The sequence below is a fragment of the Melanostigma gelatinosum genome (assembly GCF_949748355.1).
Source record: "Melanostigma gelatinosum genome assembly, chromosome: 20".
NCBI classification, from domain to species: Eukaryota; Metazoa; Chordata; class Actinopteri; order Perciformes; family Zoarcidae; genus Melanostigma; species Melanostigma gelatinosum.
Window position 1 is genome coordinate 4,988,774 of NC_136653.1, and position 7,218 is coordinate 4,995,991.

A 7,218-nucleotide genomic window follows, 5' to 3' on the forward strand; every position below is an offset into this window, starting at 1 on the left:
GATCTTTACCAGATTTCACGTGTTTGATTAGACTCCAGGCCTGAAGACATATGCAGGCCAATTTTGAATCATAGTCATAGCGCCACCTACTGGTAACAGGAAGTTAAAGTCTTGATACTTTGGCTTGTTTCTCTTAGTAGGTCAATCAAATCAATATCAAATTAGTTCCACACAAATACAAGAAGTTCATAATGCCAGATCATGAAGCTTTTGATGTTTCGTCGAACGCCGTTGCCGTGGCGATGCAGTCTTCGCCGTTAACAACGAAGGTCATTTTGAGAGGCTACAAATGCTCGAAACATAAGCAAACTTGGCAAGCAGATTACAAGCCCGAAATGTAGTTATAGAATATGATTTTATTGGTTCAGAGTGGCAAATCGGCTCAATAGCGCCCCCTACAAAATTTCAACGAAGCAGCCCTCGCAGTACGTTTCACCTAGATGTATGAAATTTGGTAGGAACATGTATCACATATGGACTTAAATAAAAGTATATTGGGGCCATGCTCTGAACCTGCATGCAGTGTCTGACGGTCACAGAACTGAATGACAGCATCAACCAGAGTCCTCGCGCCGTCCGACGGTCGCGGACGTTCTCGGCCGCGCAGGCCGGAGTCCCGCCGGCACCCCGACGTGCATATTGCGAGGGCCCGCCCATCGCTGCTCGCAGCTTTAATTATTCTTCTTATTCTAAGTGTTTCGTCGCAAAAAGGAGGTGCTTGGGATATTGGGAATGTTGTGAAATTTGGCACGCAAGCCAGAATTTGCGAAAATTGCAGTCTGATTGGGGTGCCCAGCTGCGGTATGAAATATTGGCTCGCTAGCGCCCCCTATTGAGTAGCCCCAACATCAGGATTGACCCAGCTGTATGAAATTTGGTCGGTATGTGGAACGTGATGAGACGCACAAAAAATCCTCTTGGCCGTTTTCTCTAAACCAAACAGGAAGTCGGCCATTTTTGCTTTTATGACGTTTTTTGACCGTTTCAAGGCGTCATACTTTAACGAACTCCTCCCAGAGATTTGACCCGATTGACTTCAGATTCGGCGAGTCTGCTCTTGAGACCTTGACAGTGAAAAGTTACTCAAAGATCAAAAAGTTATCGAACTATGTGGCCGTGGCGTGGCGTCAAAGAAACACCATTCGCCACGAAACAGGAAGTTGTTGTAACTTGGCCGTACATTGTCGAATCTGCTCCAAATCTCTCATATGTCATAAGATCCTGACCCGGAACACATCTATATGATAATTTAGAATCATAGTGATAGCGCCACCTAGTGGCAACCGGAAGTTGTACGCTGCGTACTTTGACATCCTGCTCCTCACAGATTAATCAGATCCCTCTCAAATGTTGTCAAACAAGCCTTAAGACCTTGATAATGCTTCATTGTGAAGATTGTAAGAAGTTACTGAAGGGCGGCGACGTGGCGGCTCGGCGAATTTCGATCCTTCGCCATGAACGAATAAACTGATGTAACTTGACTCCACATCATCAGATCTTTACCAGATTTCACGTGTTTGATTAGACTCCAGGCCTGAAGACATCTGCAGGCCAATTTTGAATCATAGTCATAGCGCCACCTACTGGTAACAGGAAGTTAAAGTCTTGATACTTTGGCTTGTTTCTCTCAGTAGGTAAATCAAATCAATATCAAATTTGTTCCACACAAATACAAGAAGTTCATAATGCCAGATCATGAAGTTTTTGATGTTTCGTCGAACGCCGTTGCCGTGGCGATGCAGTCTTCGCCGTTAACAACGAAGGTCATTTTGAGAGGCTAAAAATGCTCGAAACATAAGCAAACTTGGCAAGTAGATTACAAGGCCGAAATGTAGTTACAGAATATGATTTTATTGGTTCAGAGTGGCAAATCGGCTCAATAGCGCCCCCTACAAAATTTCGACGAAGCAGCCCTCGCAGTACGTTTGACCTAGATGTATGAAATGTGGTAGGAACATGTATCGCATATGGACTTCAATAAAAGTCTCTTGGGGCTATGCTCTAAACCCAACCGGAAGTCAGCCATTTTGTATTTTTTATGAATTTCTCATGTCGTTTTTGTCATTTCCAGGCCCTGCACTTTAACGAACTCCTCCTAGGGAATTCATCAGATCAACTTCAAATTTGGTCGGTACAGTCTAAAGACCTTTGTGATGAAAAGTTACTCAAAGCTTGTTGTTTCGTGAAAAGCTGTTGCCGTGGCGACGGAATTTCGATCCTTCGCCATGAACGAATAAACTGATGTAACTCGACTCCACATCATCAGATCTTTACCAGATTTCACGTGTTTGATTAGACTCCAGGCCTGAAGACATATGCAGGCCAATTTTGAATCATAGTCATAGCGCCACCTACTGGTAACAGGAAATTAAAGTCTTGATACTTTGGCTTGTTTCTCTTAGTAGGTAAATCAAATCAATATCAAATTTGTTCCACACAAATAGTTCATAATGCCAGATCATGAAGCTTTGATGTTTCGTCGAACGCCGTTGCCGTGGCGATGCAGTCTTCGGCGTTAACAACGAAGGTCATTTTGGGAGGCTAAAAATGCTCGAAACATAAGCAAACTTGGCATACACATTTAAAGGCCAAAATGTAGTTGTATAATATGATTTTATTGGTTCAGAGTGGCAAAACGGCTCAATAGCGCCCCCTACAAAATTTCAACGAAGCAGCCCTCGCAGTACGTTTCACCTAGATGTATGAAATTTGGTAGGAACATGTATCACATATGGACTTAAATAAAAGTATATTGGGGCCATGCTCTGAACCTGCATGCAGTGTTTGACGGTCACGGAACTGAATGGCAGCATCAACCAGAGTCCTCGCGCCGTCCGACGGTCGCGGACGTTCTCGGCCGCGCAGGCCGGAGTCCCGCCGCCACCCCGACGTGCATATTGCGAGGGCCCGCCCATCGCTGCTCGCAGCTTTAATTATTATTATTTTACCAGTTTGATGGCAAAAAGGAGGTGCTTGGGATATTGGGAATGTTGTGAAATTTGGCACGCAAGCCAGAATTTGCGAAAATTGCAGTCTGATTGGGGTGTCCAGCTGCGGTATGAAATATTGGCTCGCTAGCGCCCCCTATTGAGTAGCCCCAACATCAGGATTCACCCAGCTGTATGAAATTTGGTCGGTATGTGGAACGTGATGAGACGCACAAAAAATCCTCTTGGCCGTTTTCTCTAAACCAAACAGGAAGTCGGCCATTTTTGCTTTTATGACGTTTTTTGACCGTTTCAAGGCGTCATACTTTAACGAACTCCTCCCAGAGATTTGACCCGATTGACTTCAGATTCGGCTAGTCTGCTCTTGAGACCTTGGCAGTGAAAAGTTACTCAAAGATCAAAAAGTTATCGAACTATGTGGCCGTGGCGTGGCGTCAAAGAAACACCATTCGCCACGAAACAGGAAGTTGTTGTAACTCGGCCGTACATTGTCGAATCTGCTCAAAGTCTCTCATATGTCATAACATCCTGACCCGGAACACATCTATATGATAATTTTGAATCAAACTGATAGCGCCACCTAGTGGCAACCGGAAGTTGTACGCTGCGTACTTTGACATCCTGCTCCTAACAGATTAATCAGATCCCTCTCAAATGTTGTCATACAAGCCTTAAGACCTTGATAATGCTTCATTGTGAAAATTGTAAGAAGTTACTGAAGGGCAGCGACGTGGCGGCTCGGCGAATTTCGATCCTTCGCCATGAACGAATAAACTGATGTATCTCGACTCCACATCATCAGATCTTTACCAGATTTCACATGCTTGATTAGACTCCAGGCCTGAAGACATCTGCAGGCCAATTTCGAATCATAGTCATAGCGCCACCTACTGGTAACAGGAAGTTAAAGTCTTTATACTTTGGCTTGTTTCTCTTAGTAGGTAAATCAAATCAATATCAAATTTGTTCCACACAAATACAAGAAGTTCATAATGCCAGATCATGAAGCTTTTGATGTTTCGTCGAACGCCGTTGCCGTGGCGATGCAGTCTTCGCCGTGAACAACGAAGGTCATTTTGAGAGGCTAAAAATGCTCGAAACATAAGCAAACTTGGCATGTAGATTCCAAGGCCGAAATGTAGTTATAGAATATGATTTTATTGGTTCAGAGTGGCAAATCGGCTCAATAGCGCCCCCTACAAAATTTCGAAGAAGCAGCCCTCGCAGTATGTTTGACCTAGATGTATGACATTTGGTAGGAACATGTATCGCATATGGACTTAAATAAAAGTCTCTTGGGGCCATGCGCTAAACCCAACCGGAAGTCAGCCATTTTGCATTTCTTATGAATTTCTAGTGTCGTTTTTGTCATTTCCAGGCGCTGGACTTTAACGAACTCCTCCTAGGGAATTCATCAGATCAACTTCAAATTTGGTCGGTACAGTCTAAAGACCTTTGTGATGAAAAGTTACTCAAAGCTTGTTGTTTCGTGAAAAGCTGTTGCCGTGGCGACGGAATTTCGATCCTTCGCCATGAACGAATAAACTGATGTAACTCGACTCCACATCATCAGATCTTTACCAGATTTCACGTGTTTGATTAGACTCCAGGCCTGAAGACATATGCAGGCCAATTTTGAATCATAGTCATAGCGCCACCTACTGGTAACAGGAAGTTAAAGTCTTGATACTTTGGCTTGTTTCTCTTAGTAGGTAAATCAAATCAATATCAAATTTGTTCCACACAAATAGTTCATAATGCCAGATCATGAAGCTTTTGATGTTTCGTCGAACGCCGTTGCCGTGGCGATGCAGTCTTCGCCGTTAACAACGAAGGTCATTTTGAGAGGCTAAAAATGCTCGAAACATAAGCAAACTTGGCAAGTAGATTACAAGGCCGAAATGTAGTTAGGGAATATGATTTTATTGGTTCAGAGTGGCAAATCGGCTCAATAGCGCCCCCTACAAAATTTAGACGAAGGAGCCCTCGCAGTACGTTTGACCTAGATGTATGAAATTTGGTGGGAACATGTATCACATATGGACTTAAATAAAAGTATATTGGGGCCATGCTCTAAACCTGCATGCAGTGTCTGACGGTCACAGAACTAAATGGCAGCATCAGCCAGAGTCCTCGCGCCGTCCGACGGTCACGGACGTTCTCGGCCGCGCAGGCCGGAGTCCCGCCGGCACCCCGACATGCATATTGCGAGGGCCCGCCCATCGCTGCTCGCAGCTTTAATTATTATTAAGATTTTATTTGTACAGGGACAGTTCACATTAATCGACAGCACACATTAATAAAAACATGACTGTAAATGTGACAGTGTTAGCTAAAAAAGCTAATTTTCAACCGTTGTCTCTTAACAAACTCCTCCTAGGGAATTAATCAGATCAACTTCAAATTTGGTCGGTACAGTCTAAAGACCTTTGTGATGAAAAGTTACTCAAAGCTTGTTGTTTCGTGAAAAGCTGTTGCCGTGGCGACGGAATTTCGAGCCTTCGCCATGAACGAATAAACTGATGTATCTCGACTCCACATCATCAGATCTTTACCAGATTTCACGTGTTTGATTAGACTCCAGGCCTGAAGACATCCGCAGGCCAATTTTGAATCATAGTCATAGCGCCACCTACTGGTAACAGGAAGTTAAAGTCTTGATACTTTGGCTTGTTTCTCTTAGTAGGTAAATCAAATCAATATCAAATTTGTTCCACACAAATAGAAGAAGTTCATAATGCCAGATCATGAAGCTTTTGATGTTTCGTCGAACGCAGTTCCCGTGGCGATGCACTCTTCGGCGTTAACAACGAAGGTCATTTTGAGAGGCTAAAAATGCTCAAAACATAAGCAAACTTGGCATACACATTTAAAGCCCAAAATGTAGTTGTAGAATATGATTTCATTGGTTCAGAGTGACAAATCGGCTCAATAGCGCCCCCTACAAAATTTAAACGAAGCAGCCCTCACAGTACGTTTCACCTAGATGTATGAAATTTGGTAGGAACATGTATCACATATGGACTGAAATAAAAGTCTCTTGGGGCCATGCTCTGAACCTGCATGCAGTGTCTGACGGTCACAGAACTGAATGGCAGCATCAACCAGAGTCCTCGCACCGTCCGACGGTCGCGGACGTTCTCGGCCGCGCAGGCCGGAGTCCCGCCGGCACCCCGACGTGCATATTGCGAGGGCCCGCTCATCGCTGCTCGCAGCTTTAATTGTCTTTGTTATTTTATTCAATAGTTTGATCTTTGATAGAGTCATGTGGGTTTCTTAACCCTCAATTAAAATGATTTATGTGTTAATCACAGAAATGTGTTTCAATATCATTTTTCATTTATATAACTGCATGTACAATATTTTTACACTTGAATAAACAGCAATCGAATGCAGAGAGAGTTATTTCACAATATGTTAGGGAGAAGTTAGTTATACAGTCTTACAGTTACAACCGGCCCTTTGAGGGCGACCGTGATGCTGATGTGGCCCAGAGTGGAGAGGAGTTTGAGACCCCTGCTCTAGGGGGTGCGCGAGAGGAAAAATTTAATGGTGGTCTGATGGTGTAATAATTAATATTAAATATAATTTTCACAAAATAAAAACATGGATGTAACTGTCTCATGTTTGTCGTTCTGGTGTTGACGATGATATGTCCCTTGAGGGTTACCGTAGCGAAGGCGCAACCCCCGCCTCTGGCCAAAGGAGAAAACAATAAAGGGAGTAGCCGTGGGCTGATACAAGATGTCTAATCTCCCGACTCCAGTTACTACTGTATGATAAGTGCCCTTATACACGAACCCAAGACGCTCGGTTACATGAATTATAAAAATGACGTACACTAGCTAGCCTAGCTTGTGCAGCTTACCTCAGCTAACAGCTAACTTCATTCATTCAGCAACATTCATGCAAATATGATAAACTGGCTGAAAATCGGGGAAACTGTCAGGTGGGACATCTGGAGAGAGAGAGAGAGAGGAAAGAAGAAATCGAACAGGAGTCAGAGGAAGATGAGACGGAGGAAGGAGGAAGGGATAGCACAGACAAATCGGGAGCACATCGGCCCATCGCGGAGTCAAGGTGAAAAAGAGGAAACGAGAGTGAGCATCAGACTGGGAAAAAAAAGAGGAAATATGATGAAAAGTATCTGTGTCTGGGCTTCACTTGGATTGCCAACGCAGATTCCCCAAAGCCACAGTGCGTGGTGTGCAGTGAGGTTCTGGCTAACAGTCTGAAGCTCTTATTTACGTCGCCACCTGAACACCAAGCA